Source organism: Syngnathus scovelli, chromosome 5 (assembly GCF_024217435.2).
Source record: "Syngnathus scovelli strain Florida chromosome 5, RoL_Ssco_1.2, whole genome shotgun sequence".
In the NCBI taxonomy this organism is placed as follows: Eukaryota; Metazoa; Chordata; class Actinopteri; order Syngnathiformes; family Syngnathidae; genus Syngnathus; species Syngnathus scovelli.
The window spans coordinates 20,303,030-20,320,311 of NC_090851.1; the positions used below are offsets into that span (position 1 = coordinate 20,303,030).

Sequence of the window (17,282 nt, forward strand, 5' to 3'; positions counted from 1 at the left end):
TTAGCAGAAGTACAGCCCTTTATCCGGCTTTGGCTATGTTCGTCATAATGGAATGTATTTTGTTCTGGATCGTCAAGGAAAAAATAGACAGCGATTTACGCAACGCGGTCCCACTCATCTTGTTCACGCTGGGCCAACATGATATTCTGGACAGCAGACGCTGATGTCAACCTTTTAGTCATGTGACAAATTAAAATAATGCCGCATGTGGTCATTTGATAAAGTAATGAAGGACATAATATTGACACAATATCACAGCATACTGCAAAGTTGAAATGCTCTTAGTTTTGCCCCCCTTGCATATGTATGTGTCTGTAGTGAATTGCTCTGGGATCACTGCCCAGGGCCTGTTGTCCATACAAGATCTTTATGTCCACTTCACTGTCCTCAGAGTCTCTTCCCAGGCCCCGGTCAGCGTCCAGGAGTTCCCTAGTAATCGACATCTCCATAACCAGTCGTCAGCAAACAATTCTTTTCCTTTGTGGTTGTTCGGGGCACGGGGATGATTGGTGGTCGTTGTCTCATCGGAGTGTTCAATAGAACCTCCAAGCGTCCCTGCATCTACTCCTACGATCCAGAGGCCCGCGTGAACCTAAAACAAACAAACAAACAACAACACTCCCCCCAGGAGTTATGAATTATCTTCCTTATTTCTCATCGTGCTGTCAGTCTCGCACGATTTCTCCTGTGACTGCTGCCTGTTGAATTCTGGCACGTCCTGTTAAAGCCTCCAAAACAAGTGAATCCAAAAAAGCATTGAATGTCACAATTAAATTTTATATGTATCTACTTACGCACTCAAACGTAACTCCACCCCCCTTTGACACATTCGCCCAATGTGTCATTAGGCATTTAAAAAGGAACCGGCAAACGTCTTACCACATCATCACGTCTTGCAGCCAGTCCTGTCGAACCTTGCAGTCATCCAGGATCGTCATCCCCAAGTTCCTGAAAATTGACTGTGCACCTCACACTCGGCAATACCAACAACGGATACTTGTGCTCACAAAACTACACAGGCATCGAGTATCTACTAAATGAAAATAGACACACAATGAATCATGGCGCACGGGGATTCCGTCCTGAAAATCATCAATCATCATAAAAATCAAAAGGGTTAGGGTTAACATTTTCACGTGAATTCAACATAAACTTTCCAAGACTGCAATCGACAACCTGCAAAAGTAATACAAGTTATAAAACAACCAGCAATCTGCTCCTTGGCTGTCGGTTGACGCTGCAATAAGTCAAGTGACACACAGAAACAAAGCCAAGCTCGCACTTGCCACAAGCAAGCTTAAGTTCCATATGTATGGTTGTCATCTACATAGTCTGTCACCTTGTCGGGTGAGTTCAGGTTCGTCATGTCATATGTCCATCGTCCTAGTGTTCGATATCAGTCCTGTCTTGTCCATCCGTGTTGCTGAATTCGGCCTTCTCCATGAACTATTTTTGTTGTTCATGGTGCCTTTGATTAACCATCGGCTGTTAGTCATCACGCTTGGGTGTTACCGTCTCAGGTGAGAGGAATCTTACCCTCAACTGTGACCCTTTCATACCAACTACAAAATACTTTGGCCTTTCATACTGCCCTCAACACACACACACACACACACACATATTCGTAACCACACAAGCGCCAATCCATTTGCATCTATCACTCATACAACAACAAACAAATTAAGTATGTGTAAGTGAACAGGCAATCAGCGAATATTAACGGTAAACCCTTCATTTCTGGATGTCCTTCCCAAGTGAATATTTCGTACATTCGTACCGGACCTTTACTGTAAAATTGCCAATTAAATGCCTAAAAATTCAGTCATTTGTACTGCTGAGCATGTTCATGGGTGAGCATGGGGAAAGAAGCAGCCTCAGCAGGTCCTTAAATAATCTTGTCCTAATCCATCGTTCTGATCGAGCACCTGGGTAAAGATACTCAAAAGTCTTCTTCCAACAGTCTACTCCACTACATTATTTTCACTTTGCCATGTTAAGGCATTTGTTTTCCGAGTCCTATCACTTTTGTCATCGCGTTCACTGTTACTTGGTGTGAGTCTCATGCAGTGTTATTCTTAACTGTCAAAAGTTTTCATGGCTGTTATTCCTTGATCTTATCAAACTTTTTGTTTTGACACCAGAATTTCCCTATGAGGTGTGATTAACTTCTACTTTATTAATTACCTCCATTGAATAATCTAATCACCTTTTGACTGCATCCTAGTAGATCCTAATGCCCTATTTTTCCTTCTCCGAACTGTTAATGACTAAATGTCTAATTGTTAAGCTGGATGGGCTAAATGTGATTCTACTCTTATTTCTTACAATTTTAGCCTATCTGTTTCATCCAAATTTATCCTCTGACTATGATACTTCTTCTTTCTTCGTAACACTACACAATTTGTTCCTTATTTGTTTATCTTTTAGCAAGACTCCTCAGTTGTGTCAAACTCAGTGCCCAAGCAAGCTTCCATCCACTCTGACCCAAGCTCCACCAAGTTTGATAACGTCTTGATGCATCTTTCAGGTCTTGTGTGTCTTTCGCCGCACCTCATTGTCAGGTTGTTATCTTTGGTTGTAGTCTCAGAGTCAACTCATCCCTCACTCTTGGATGAGTCCATTTTCAACTGAGTCCATTCTCATCTTGTGAGTTCCTTCACTCTTTGTACTCCGCCGCCGAGGATGTCGTTCTCCTCCAGAAGCGTTGTGCTCCCCCCCCAAGCACAAATTTAGTCTTTCTTTGCTCTTGCAAAGGTCAAAGGTGCCTTAGAGCCATGCACCATTTTTCTTGATGTTCTCAGCTGTCGGTGGAGTCTCGGGATCGAGTTTCAGAGTCACTGATGGATACTGAAAAAACAGACTGGGATACCAAACTTAATTATCATCTTCCAATTTGACATAAATTCCATAGTGCCTTCTGTTAATCAAACTTCAAATTCTACTATTATTAATAATCTAATCTACCTGAGGAGGACAGCGCCTTTCCTTCATGATCGCTCGGATGTATTGTGATGGACCTCATTTGAACCATTTTAAATTGACAGATTACCCTAAACTTAAATTGCAAGTCTTAACTGTTATTTCTCTCAATTATACTGTAATTTCCAGAAACTCCTCCTATTTTCAGGCTACTATCTATCTTTTGTTTTCCTAACTTTGATTTTATGCCATTCTCTCTATTACCTTTCCACCTTTCCTGATTTGAGCCTTCAATTTCTGATCTAGTTTCCAAATTTTGCCTAGTATCATCTCTATTTTGACCTCAGTATTAATGGTGTTATGCTCACTTTACAGATATTACTGAACTGTCCTGAATTTATAATTCACTGCCAGTACATCGAAGGCCATTTCTCAGCTGGTCACTGTTAGATAAATTGTATATATATGTTATCATGCGTTCCCTAATGAGTACTTATTAATAAAGTTATTGCGAAGAATGCTTGCTGTTTCTTCTTGCAGACATCACCCAGTCCACAGCAAGTCAAACGATGCTGTCTGGAGCTTCCTGACCTTCTACACATCTGGGAATCCAAGAAAGTTGTTGATGTCTGCACATGTCATTTTGTCTATGCACTCTTTTCTCATGACTACTTTGTTTCCCATAACATTCACTTTTCGGTTCTCATGGGATCCTGTCCGCGACTTCTAGTTTCACATAGAATCTCGTTTCTTCACTCTTGAGATTAGCCCACGCTTTCCCCCCCACCTATCAGGGGCTAGTCTCACATTGTAGGTAGGGCATTTCCTTAATAAAAAGAGAAGAGTGTAAACATGACCTTTAGTGTAATTTGGATTGCTGTAAGTCTGGATGCACTCCTCGCGAGAAAAGATCAACATTATGTCTCACTGGTTTTGTCTGCTGATCCTTGTGCTGAATCTGAACCTAACAGATTTTTGGGGGCTCGTTCCGGGATCTCAATAGGACTATTTCTGGTTCCGGCCGACTTTTCGACGCAGGACAAGTCCTTGGCCAAGGCATATAGAAACCCTTTTCACGGGGCTGTCTCGATCAGTCGGTTGGACACCGGAGTGGTTGACGAGATCATCCGAGGAGAAGGCCCAGCAGACTGTGAGTACGAATCTTGATTCTGTTGAAGTAATGAAAGTGCAGTGACAAGAGGTCACTTAAAACCTTGACAATTCTAGACCCTATCAAGTGCAATTAGAAACAGTAAATTCTGCTGGGATGTTGGAGTCCCCTGACTGATGAGTCAGTTAAATTCCATGGGAAAGCGGACCCATCTGTTTTCTAGAGAAGTACAGGTAATTTGGAGCAGTTAAATTCCGCTGAGGTGTCGTGGGCCTCCTAGTTAACCTTCCTAGCTTTCTGCTGCCATCTGTGGTGTTTTCTTAACTCTTGTTTAGCTGGTTTGGCTTCTTTATCCATGAAAAGATAGGTTTTATATGGGCTTTAGGGGAAAAGCAAAAATAGGGTTTTTCTTACACAATAGGAAGGTTAAAGAGTTTAGATTTTGTGAAGATCCACGGGAGGGCGGACTCCCCTGCTTGCCTGTGAGACGATAAGGATGCGCATTGTGTGTGTGTGTGTGTGTGTGTGTATATGGTTTGACTGAGAGTGATCTCATTTGAGCTCTCCTTTATGTAAACAGTGGTTTTGTGTAAAAGCAGAGGAAAGGAGACTTACCACTCATTGAATATTTTACCACTGTCCTGTGAATTAAGTTGGCTTTAGGACACTGTAGGTGCCATTCAAATTGCCAACTCCGTAAACTAAACAAATAAACCATGGGGACAGCAAATAGCAAGCAAAAGCCGCTGCCCCGACATGAATTAAAATGCAAAGATTGGAAATTGATGGAAGAAGTTGACCCCGAAAACGTAAAATATCTTGACAAATGCATATTTTGGACAGAGGGGGTTTGCATTATGCGACGTGGCGGTGGCGAAGCTCTCCGCACTTCAGTTGCTCCCCCCACCCTTGTTATCAGCTGGGAAGATTGTCATGTCTATGTTGTGGGCCCGTGTGTGTGTTTCTGTGTATGTTTGTCTTTGTGTATCAGTTTGTTATAAAGGTTGGAATTGCGTTAAATTGGTGCACAAAAGCGGTGTGCTAGACAATGGTTTATCAGATTTGCATTGTTAAATGTAAAAATTAGAAATGATAAAATAATCTGAGGGTTGTGGTCAGAAACTCGTCCAACGAGGAGAGTGCCCAGCCCTCATAAAAATGTGAGAGTAGGAGAGAACATACATTGTAGTATTGGATAAAATTAAATTATTGATTCGTTATGACATAAAACTATACAAGGACACATGTAAGGACAAGTCAAAGATTTGAATCACTTAGAGTTAAAAACAACATTGCAAGGGGGGCGCTTTTTATCAAAAGAACACCAAGTAAAGTATTAAGTAGTGGGCATTCGTGATTGGGATTGAATTAAGGATAAAATTAGGTCAATGATTAGAAATCAATGGTGCTCTACTCAAAAAGGTTTAAATTTTAATGGGGAAATATTTGGAGTACTGGCCCCCTCTCTGCACGTTGTTGGTCTACATAGGTCATGGGCCTAGTTTATTTGGTTTTGTTTGTGGTTTGGGGTTATTTTGTTTATTGTTAAGGTGTCCCTTGTTATTCTCTTATCCCCTGCATTGCAAATGTCTTCTTGATGCAGATAGGTTAACAGGCTGGGACTTTAGTGAGGAGATAATCAGTTTAGTGAGGAGATAGTCAGTATGCTTTTGCTACAGTACACGTGTTTGCTCAGCAGTGGAGCAACCGTGGCATGATAACTTCTGCAGGGAAGCCCGTCGCCCATTCCACATTACTGGCACGCATTTTCTAACCATGCTTAATCCATGTTCCTGTTAGGCTCCACTATTCGAATCTTCGAATTTTCATATAGAGTTTCTTTTAGGTTCCTGTTTGGATCATGTTTCACACAAACAGGACATGCTTAAAAAAATTTTTTTTTTTTCAAGAATGGTGACTGGATTCTGACTTTTTTTCTCAGAATTCTGACTTTATTCTCAGAATTCCGACTTTAAAGTCAGAATTCCGACTTTATGGCGTGGGGTGGCGGAGGGAAAGTCAGCGTGGTGTGGTTTTGACCAGCGAGGACATTACGTCGTCAACGAGTGACTTTTTGCGTGCCAGAGGATTGCCGGAGGACGTCATTTCACTCTTGGAGGAGCAGGGGGTGAGTAAATAAAGCATTGAGTTCATTTTGGTGACTGTTGCGTATATAACTGTCTCCGTGTAGCATGTAGCTCCGTTGCTAATTGATAGCTCTTGACGGGATGCGCCTCAATTACACGTAAAGAAGCATTATGCGTATTTTTGTACATTCAGTAGTCAGTTTTATTAAACCGAGCAGGGGGTGAGTAAATAAAGCATTGTGTTCATATTGGTGACTGTTGCGTATATAACTGGCTCCGTGTAGCATGTAGCTCCGTTGCTAATTGATAGCTCTTGACGGAATGCGCCGCATTTACATGTAAAGAAGCATTATGCTTATTTTTGTACTTTCAGTAGTCAGTTTCATAAAACCGATGACGTAATATACGATTTTATATATATATACATACATACACATACACACACACACACACACACACACACACACACACACACACACACACACACACACACACGTCACAAAGCGTCGGTAAAGCACAGCGACTCGCGGCATAAACGATGCCTTGCTGATTGTGGCCGGCTGCACTATCATTGAACCTTAAATTTAACTCAATACACTGATCACGCTGTTGTTTAAGAGTAGAGATTCTACGTGCCACAATTCAAGGTTACATCATTTGAAGTATATTCATGCACACACGCACGTCTTTATTTACTCACTGGATGAGACTTGTTAAGTGAAGTTACACCTGACATTGTACCAGGGGTGAGAACATTATTATTAAAAACAACTTTCTACAATAAGCATACTGTCATAAAGTCATGTTTTCAAAATGCCCACTGTTGTATGACAAATTGTAATTGTTTTTACTTTGTTGTGCAGATAAAGTGACTGATGGAGGGTGCAACTCAACCAGTGCCTGAAAAGCCGGATTTGGATGACTTAATCAAGCTATGCTTTAGACTTGCATTCAGCAACAAGGAAATACTTGCAGTTTTAGCACATAATGCTCAGACTATTATAAGTATTCGGACTCTGAAGAGAACTTGTAAAAGACTTGGTCTGTTCCGAAGAAAGAATCAGTCGGACCTGGGAGATGTGTTGGCTTTTGTCCAGCATGAAATCCTGACTTGTGGCCAGATGCAAGGTTATCGCTGGCTTCATCTACGTGCGATTCAAAAAGGATTTGTTGTCTCACAAGATACAATAAGACAAATTATAAAATTGGTTGACCCAGTCGGCGTAGAATTAAGAAGAGCACGACGCCTTAGAAGACGTCAGTACAGCTGTCGAGGCCCAAATGCTCTTTGGCACATGGATGGATATGATAAATTAAAACCCTATGGGATTTGCATCAATGGTTGTATTGATGGGTTTAGCCGGTATGTGTTATGGGCAGAGGCCTATACCACGAACAATGATCCCAAGGTGATTGCAAGTTATTTCATCAAAACAGTTTCGCGCATTGGTGGATGTCCAGAGAGGATCCGTGCAGACAGAGGCACAGAAAATGGCTGTGTTGAACAGATGCAAGTGTTTTTGCGACAAAACCACTCTGACAATTTTGCTGGGGAGAAAAGTTTTCTTTATGGGAGAAGTACTGCCAATCAGCGCATTGAAGGGTGGTGGTCCATCCTTCGCAAACAGAGCGCACAGTTCTGGATTAATTTATTTCAAACTTTTCAGGAGCATGGTCACTACACAGGAGATTTTCTGGATAAAAGTCTTATCCAGTTCTGCTTTCTTAATCTTGTGCAGGTAAAATATTTTATCTCCTAAAGGGAAATGTGCTTTTGGGAGTTTGCAAACATATTTTTTAAGTTTGTGTTAAACTTATAATCATATTAATATAATATCTAGTATTAGAGTGCACGTGTGGATTGGTGGGGGGCGAGGAATGTGCAGACAAACTGCATGAACTTGTTTTCTTCAAAGTGTTGTGGAATAGGCCCGGATAGGGAGTACCGGAGGAGACCATCTCAAGGTCGGTTAGGAACAAGAACAACAGCACGTCTATGAGACCGGCCTTCGAGGGAAAAACCCAACTGTCTGACCTCAGCGACACCTGGACCGGGGAGGAGATGGCCATCGACCAATCATCTCACAATATTTTGCATGCTTTAATATTCATATTGTGTTTCTTTAAAACTGGGCAACCCGGAAGAATGTGTCGTCTTTTGGTGGTCACAAAAACGCACGAGTTTTAGTGTGAGGGACCCGGGACCCAGGCCTGTATTAGTGCGCTTTGTCAGGAATGAATAATTGGTAAATTTGGTCTGATTGATCTACTGGTCTTCTCTTTGACAGAACGAACTCGCAAAATTGTTAGGTGCGCCAGTGTGTGGATTAGGACATAGCAATTTATGTGTTAAGTGTTGATCGCAATTTGGAGTCAGATCAATAACTAGAATCCGTAACCTAACAATTTCTTGGTGACCGCGGACGTGATGTCAAGAGAAGGGTAATTGACAACTCGTGGTCTTTAGCCAAGACACCGGACAGTGTCAGGGACACTGTCTCCCGGTCGGCGAACCGTTTGGAATAAGCGCACAACGTTGAGCTGGTACGACGTCTCCTAAACCCTGAGCTCATCACCGATAAGGTAAGCAGAATACCTGTTACTATAAGTCGAAATGCTGCAAATTGAAAGAGGAAATTTAAGAGGAGACTGTCGTTCAGATCAAATAAGGTGTGCATGAAGTTAAGATACATACGGTGAATAAGTTTGGAACTTACGTGTGTAACGTGTACGGTAAAGTCAGGGACTTACGCGTACTAAGGATAGGTCAGGGACCTGGTGCTTCGTCGTGGCGGACAAGGGTGCGGTGACGATCGTATTCAAATAGCTGGGGTTAATAAAGAGATCCCCGAGGGGAAGTGAGGCCTCCTCAAAAAATATCCGGTGGTAACAGTTCCTCCTGTGAGAGATCAGACCGCTAAAACATCCAAAATGAACCAAATTGGGGGGAGAGTGTGTGTGCGCGCAGAGGATCCTCATGAGTGGGTGTGTATATGAGTGTGTGTGAGTGATGTGTGTTCTATGGAAGAATGGTGTGTTTAAGTTAAGTTGGTTAGAGAAACTAAGATGAGCAAGGTGTGGCAGTAGAGAAAATAAGGTGTGTGACAGAAAGTTACTAGAACGGTGGCTTGATAGGATGAGAATAAGAGACAACAAATGTTGTGTAGAAGACATTGAAAGATGTCGAATGTGAACATGATGAAGGGCGCAACAGCAAAGTTGGCCTGCCCTTTGAGAGGTTGAGACTGATGGGCGAGCCTGCACTCGCGCGTAGTCGCGGGTCTGGGCTGTACGCGTGGGCCTGTGCTATGCTCGCGCGGGCGGTGGGCCGGCATCATGATTGTTGCAGGAAATGGCCAGCCTGTAACCAGTCAACATTGATGCCGCGACCCTCTCGCACGGGGGGTGCTATAGCCCGGGCGGGGCAGGGACAGTGTGAGTTTCTCAGTGAATGTTTGAAGCAGTGAGATTGAAGGAATGTATATGCTGATGTGGAAGCGCAAATTGTGAGTGGTATTGACCGATAGAAAGTGGCAAAGAAGCTACATGAGAGATGGATTGTGCGTGCGTGCGTATGCGTGTGTGTGTGTGTGTGTGTGTGTGTGTGTGTACGTGCGGTTGTGTGCGCGCTCGGTGTGTGCGTTTATGTGCACACCCTGTGTGCTGCATCCACACAGTGTGAGGAGGAAGACGGCATGGATCAGAGAATGTTCAAGAAAGGGGGGCTAACTCGTAAATAATGAGGAGCTATTGGGAGTAATCTGTTTGTCCTTTCTTTAAGGTTAGGTTAGGTTAGGTTAGCAACACGAGCGATTTAGAGGTTCAAAAGAAAGACAGTTAAAAGAAAAAAACATTTTTGATTTGGACAATAGCAGGCTAACAAGAGCATGAGAAAGAAGGGTAGAGAAAGCGGTGAAAATAGACAAGGAAAGAAATGAATACAAGGGCATTTATCCATCTTTGCATGATGTGACACACCCGAGTGCCCCGAAACTCGGAGTGAGCTATGTTGGACCGCCGCCGTACGGCGACCCCGGAGTAATGGATCCGGTGGTGACGTTGGGTGGTAGGATGGTAGTGGATGTCGAGGGCGAAGGCGAAAGGGCGGACCAGAGTATTGTACAGTTGATTGAACAAGCAGTAAATAAAGAGAGGCGACGGGCCCGGGAGGGGGACACATCCCGCGTGGACACATCCCGCGTGGACACCTCCACCCCCGGTCCGAGCCCTCAACCGTCCAATGTGACAAAAGGAGAAAGCTGGCATAGACTTACTGCCGAGAATGAGGAGCTAAAAAAGAAAATTGATCAAGCCGATGAGCAGCGTAGACAGGAAGCGCAGATGTTAAAATGGGCAACAGAGAGAGAGAGAGAGAGAGACACGGAGAAAATATAATTTGCGGAGTGGTCAGGGACAGATGACACAGGCCGAGGTGCAGAAAAATGAATTGATGTGTCCGCTGGTGACCACATCGGGCGGTCAGCACTACGAGCCCATGGTGCTCCGTGATGTGACCGCGATGATGGAAAAGATGCCCCCCACTTCACAGAGGAGGCAAGGTGTGGCTGAACAAATTTTTGGCTCTGATGAGTGGGCAGAGCTGTACACTCGGTGACATGGGCCAGATGTTGGCAGGAGCATGCTCCCTAGTGCAATTGCAGGCAATTGAGGAAGCAGCAGGCACAGCGAGACTGGGGAGGGAGGTGCCCTTGCCACAAGTAGCAGCGCCCCTGTTTGAAAACATTAAATTGACTTTCCCACAACCCACCGATCTGGCCCCCACTATGTTTCCTTATGATGTGAAAATGTCACCTGCACAACATTATGTAACATGTGTGGAGAGTTGGATTGAAACCACAGGTCGCCATCCGGCTCTCACGCACGAGGCAGAGGTGCTCTTCCGAACGGCGCTGCTGGATGGACTTCCGCCAGATGTGAAGAAGCAGCTAATGTCAGATCCTGACATTCTGGTTTGTGCCGAAGAAAGATTTAAACGTCATCTTTTGCATCACTGCAGAATGTTCACTGAGTCACAAGCTAAAGTTGAAAACGAGACAGACGCATTATCTAAACAGTTGTTGAAATTACAGTTGGCAAAAATGCATGGTGAAGCTCAACAGTCTAAATCACAGAAAAAGGAAATGCAAATGTCACAGGCTCTTCAGGTGGTGGGGCGCGGAAGGGGCCAGTTCCGGGGCGGATACAGAGGCTGGGGAGGGAGTGCACCTGCTTACCCGGGGAGGGCAGCATACAAACCCCATTCGCCCAACGCATGTTTCATCTGCGGCGAAACCGACCACTGGGCAAAAGAATGCCCACAGTATCGACCGCGCGGAGCCACCCGCCCACAAAAGCACGGAGGTCAGTACTACCAACATGATGATCTCTGGTGTGGACAATTTGAATAGGGCTGCCCGGGGAGCCAGGAAAGCAGTGGCCCGGCGGAGCCAATGTTTCATGTGACAGTGGAAGGAAAACCTGTGAAGATGCTGGTGGACACAGGAGCAACTTATTCATCAATAAACACTGCCCTTCCTGTATCCTCACTGTCAAAGAAAACAACAACTTTAGTCGGCTTCTCGGGACAACCACGTACTCTGCCTTTTACCAAACCACTTGAAACTGTGATCACCCGGACAGGGTGTAGACTGTGGTACAAATACATCCATTCCACAGACACTCCGATCAATTTGATGGGAAGGGACTTGCTGTCAGCCGTTCAAGCCAGAATTCTGTGTGGGCCAGAGGGAGTGATTATTCAATTTCCAGATGGCGTCAGCATCCAGTGCTCACAGCAGCTACAACAACATGGTCAGTGGCTGATGGCGCCCCTACCGGCAGAAGCAGAAACTGCAACCATCTACTGGGTCAGGCTGGAGCCAGAGACCCCTGCTGGTGGCGGTGTGTTCTCGACCTACCTTCTGTGGAAGCCCTGGATCTGGCGCCATACCACCCACCTGTTGATCCTTTGCATTGCACTCTATATTATGACCGAAAAAGTGATGATGTATATCGGGATTTGTTTGAAGAAACTGAAGGTCACATGTGGGATTTAACTTCATCATGCATTTTGATTGGTAAAGAGGGAGTTGCAGCGGCGACTGAATTGACATATGAACAAATGCAGTGGTTCAAAATGACAGAAAAAGGGGTGCCACACATTTCGCTGGCTCTTGCCCCAGGACACGAGGCCAGACAATTGGGCTCAATGGTCAAGCAGTTGTTGCAACAGACCGATTGGCGGAAAACTCACATTCCTAATTTGTACTGGTCTGAGTCTCAGAATGCATACCAAATTAAACAACCCATGGCAGACACAGGATTGCTGGAGATGATGTTGGTGTCCCGCACACACGGTAGGGAGTTAACTGATCATGAGGACGCTGAAGTAATGCTGGCGGCCTTGCCCGACACACTGTGGTCCCAGGGTCCATTTGATGTCGGGTTTTGTCATTCGGTGGCCCCTATTGATCTCCAAATGGATGAGACGCAGCCTATCAATATCGTTGGCCGAAAGAGGCGGACCAAGGCATGGAAGACACTCTGTGTGGCCTCTGGGACGCAGGGGTGTTGGAAGTGTCCGACGGCCAAATCGCACTCCTTGCTGTGGCGTTACCAAACTGAGTGGAGCTTGGGTCAAGGTGGACAGGAGCTTCATTGTGCACTGAGTTTGACAGAACTGAGGAGATTTGATAAAAAATTGAATAATGCGTAGAGCTACAGAGAAAAGCATCATAGTCAGAGATTGAACAGATTTGGATAAAACAAATAGGCTAAAACGGTAAGAAACAAGAGCGAGATCTGATATTTTGGCTCGTCAGGCTTAAGAAGTAGAAGTCGAGTTAGATACATTTTAGAATAGGACATTTGGACTAAAGTGGATTCGGTCAAGAGGAACAGGGGCATTTTGGCATTTTAACAGGGATTGACAGCAAGGGAGATTGAGGATAGAAGATCTGGACAGCAATGACGTAAATTACATTAAAAACTGCCCATTCTAGGGAGAGGGCTTGGCGCTCCCTGTGTGGAGCTGCAGGTTTGCAGAGGGGGGCAGACTGCGCTAGGGAGTGGATGAAAGGAGTGGAAATAGGTGACGATTTAAGGAAGCAGGGAGAGGTGCTGGATGGTGTGACAGGCAGGATTTTTAGGAAGAGAAAAAAGGGGGGAGTGAGACTCGCCAAGACGGGCAATAAAGAGAAGCAGACTGAGAAACATATTTGAGCTAGACAACAGGAAAAAGGGGGAGAGCCAAATGATGATGTAAAAATCCAGAGGGAATAGTCGGACCCATTTTTATTGAATTTAATTAGGATAATTAATAGAGATCGAGTTTGTAGGAGCAATCTGAGGTTATGGAGGCTCCCCTGACACGCGTGTCCCACAGTCGTCCCCCCCCAAATAGACATATAGGACAATTTGCGATGAATCTGATGGGCGAGTTTACGGAAAATTGAATTGGAGATTTTACAATAGGTCATGTTGACAAGTATGTCCAAATGTGAAGAGTTACTATTAGGAGTCAATGTTTGCCTGCACACTAACATACTAACTTTGCTTAGTGTGGGAGGAGAGCTGAGTGATAGAGATGGATGTGTGTGTCTGCGAGTGTGTGGATGGGTGCGTGCGCATGTGATCATCTATGACTGTGTGTGCGCAGTATGATTGACCAGAGAGGTCTGAAGTTGGGGTGATGTGTTTGCAATTGAGGATAAAATTCCTCTCACCTGAAGGGGTGGTACAGACTGGAGGGTCTGGAACTGGTAAGTGATGAGTTCTGACCGGAACAATGGCTCAATGATCAATCAGGGGCACCATCGACAACAAAACGGTGTGATGGAGAAGGCCCATTTCAGTGATATGGTCAGACAAGACAGAACTAGTATCGAAGAGCAAGACTTGGGACGATTTGAGTGTGACGACTTTGAGCTCACCCGACGGGGTGACGGACTAGGTGGACAGTGACCAATTGTTTGACGCTTGAACGTGTTTGCGACAATAGCACGCTCTGCTTTGTTTTTCTGTGTGACTTGATTTTTTTTTTTTTGCAGCATCAGCCACCAGCCAAGGAGCGGATTGCGCGTTGCTTGTGTAACTTGTTTTCATTCTTGCAGGTTGTCGATTGCATTCGTGGAAAGTTTGTGTTGGATTTACAAGAATATGTTAACCCTTGCCCTTTTGGTTTTTATGATGAACTTGTTGATGACGTGGTTTTCAGGACATGATCCGCGGGCGCCAGGATTCATTTTATGACTGTTTTAATTTTGATACTTGATGTCTGTTTTTGTGTGTACAAATGTCCGCTGTCAGCCGGGCTATAAGCTCACTGACAGGAGTGTGATGATTTTTGTTTGTGTTGCTGAGTGTGTGTGGTGGACAGTCAAGTTTCAAGGACTTGGGGTGATGGTCCCGGGGCCCAGATGGTAACTAGAGGTTCCGCGGGCCTGGCTACAATGAGTGTGGTGATGAGAGGGGACGCTTTGCAGGTTCCTTTTGATACGTAATGACACATTGGGTGAATGTGTCAAAGGGGGAGAGTGGTAAAATAGAAATGGGTGAGTAGGTTTCAATTTGTAATTGTGATATACAAAGTTTTTTTCCAAATTCACTTGCTTTCAAGCTTTAACAGGACATGCCAGAATTCACCCAGCAGTGATGGAAGGAGCAGAGGAAGACCAGTGACATCTGGTTGTGGTGTGGAGATGACAAATTATAGGATCGCTTGCCGAAGAATGCATCAGGTATCTGTGCCCTCGTGTCGTTGATAATGCCTGTGGTGGTTGTCCCCATTGAAATACAGAATCTCAATTGGAACCTGGAGTCCCCACTGGCGGGGCTCCTGAAGCAAGCAAAAAGAGACGTTTTGCCCCGTGGTGGAGCGACGACGATCCAACATATATTGACACTATAGGCGTGCCTCGGGGTGTGCCAGATAAGTATAAACTCGTTAATCAAGTGTCCTCGGGATTCGAAAGTATCTTCCTATGGATCACCCCCAATAAAAATGTAGACCGTATTAATTACGTTCATTACAATGTCCAACGACTGGGTAATTATACAGCTGAATCATTTGCCGCAGTTCATGAACAATTGGCTGCAACGTCGTTAATGGCGCTCCAAAATAGAATTGCGTTGGACATGCTATTGGCTAAGGAACATAGTGTGTGTGGAATGTTTGGTGAAGCATGTTGTACTTTCATCCCAAACAACACGGCACCAGGAGGCCGACTGACCAGGGCGTTGGAAGGACTAAGGACACTGAACAAAAAGATGAAAGATCATTCAGGCGTACACACCGATAATTGGTCTGATTGGATGAAAACGTTTGGAAGCTAGAAAGGCCTCATCATGTCTGTGCTTGTTGCTGTAGCTATTTTTACTACAATTATGATTTTATGCGATTGTTGTTGTATTCCATGTATTAGGTCACTCACTGTCCGGTCGATCGAGAAAACCGTTGGCCCGTTGCCACCGATGGGCCAATATGCCCTGGTGACTCAACATGAGCAGCGGGGGGAAGGAAGGACCGACAGCGCGCTGGTAGCTGTTTGCTAAAGTAACGGGTGATGACCTCATAAATGAGGTCATGAGAGGGAATAAAGGGAAATGTGCTTTCGGGAGTTTGCAAACATATTTTTTAAGGTTGTGTTAAACTTATAATCATATTAATATCTAGTATTGGAGTGCTCGTGTGGATTGCTGGGGGGCGAAGAATGTGCAGGCAAACTGCATTAACTTGTTTTCGTTGAAGTGTTGTGTATAGGCCCAGACAGGGAGTACCGGACGAGAACATCTCAAGGTCGTTGAGGAACGAGAACAACAGCACGTCTATGTGGCCCGGCTTCGCCGGGAAATCCAATCACCTGACCTCAGCGATAACACCGACACGGGGAGGAGATGGCCATCGACCAATCATCTCACAATATTTTGCATGCTTTAATATTCATATTGTGTTTCTTTAAAACTGGGCAACCCGGAAGAATGTGTCGTCTTTTGGCGGTCACAAAAACGCACGAGTTTTAGTGTGAGGGACCCGGGACCCAGGCCTGTATTAGTGCGCTTTGTCAGGAATAAACAATTGGTAAATTTGGTCTGATTGATCTACTGGTCTTCTCTTTGACAGAATGAACTCGCAAAATTGTTAGGTGCGCCAGTGTGTGGATTAGGACATAGCAATTTATGTGTTAAGTGTTGATCGCAATTTGGAGTCAGATCAATAACTAGAATCCGTAACCTAACACACACTTTGCACACACATTTGTGATGGTTGGATAATGTTTGAATTTATGTTTTTATTTAGGTTCAATTATCGTTTTGGTTAATTTTAACATCAAAAGGTGTATTTATATCTGCAGCTAACATAAGTATGACTGTTACTGAAACCTATTTTTATATTAAAAAATATAAATTTTCACACCCTGGACCATCACTAATCAAATGCATTTTCACAACATCCTGGAACTACACAAAGGTAAGGATCACAGGTTAAATGTATTGAAGAGAACCTCAATGTTGAATAGACGTATAGATGTTCAAATGATCACTAGCTATTAGCACGATTAGCGCTTATTGCGCTAATAGCTATTAGCCATCATTCGAACGTCTACTCAATAAACGTCTAAAAAAACTTTCACATATAGACGTCTAGTGGCGGCTCGGTGGTGCACTGGGTAGCACGTCCGCCTCACAGTTAGGAGGGTGCGGGTTCGATTCCACCTCCGGCCCTCCCTGTGTGGAGTTTGCATGTTCTCCCCGGGCCCGCGTGGGTTTTCTCCGGGCACTCCGGTTTCCTCCCACATTCCAAAAACATGCTTGGTAGGCCGATTGGAGACTCCAAATTGTCCCTAGGTGTGAGTGTGAGTGCGATTGGTTGTCTGTCTCTGTGTGCCCTGCGATTGGCTGGCAACCAATTCAGGGTGTCCCCCGCCTACTGCCCGATGACGGCTGGGATAGGCTCCAGCACGCCCGCGACCCCCGTGGGGACTAAGCGGTTCAGAAAATGGATGGATGGATGGATATAGACGTCTAATAGACATCTAACCAGCTCAGTGGCCTAGTAGTAGATTGTCCGCCCTGAGACTGGAAGGTTGTGGGTTCAAACCCCGGCTGGGTCATACCAAAGACTATCAAAGTGGGACCCATTGCCTCCCTGCTTGGCACTCAGCATT

General features: G+C 44.7%; 1 long non-coding RNA gene across 2 annotated transcripts; it reads left to right on the forward strand.

The window, feature by feature from the left end:
* The first annotated feature begins 5,949 nt into the window (after window positions 1–5,949).
* On the forward strand, window positions 5,950–16,205 carry LOC125969630 (uncharacterized). Of its 2 annotated transcripts, XR_011086853.1 has the most exons (3): window positions 5,991–6,158; window positions 6,981–11,087; window positions 11,274–16,205. It is a non-coding gene; the product is annotated as an uncharacterized lncRNA (long non-coding RNA). The 2 variants fall into 2 exon arrangements; XR_011086852.1 differs by having other exon boundaries at window positions 5,950–6,158; window positions 6,981–16,205.
* Window positions 16,206–17,282: the final 1,077 nt, after the last annotated feature.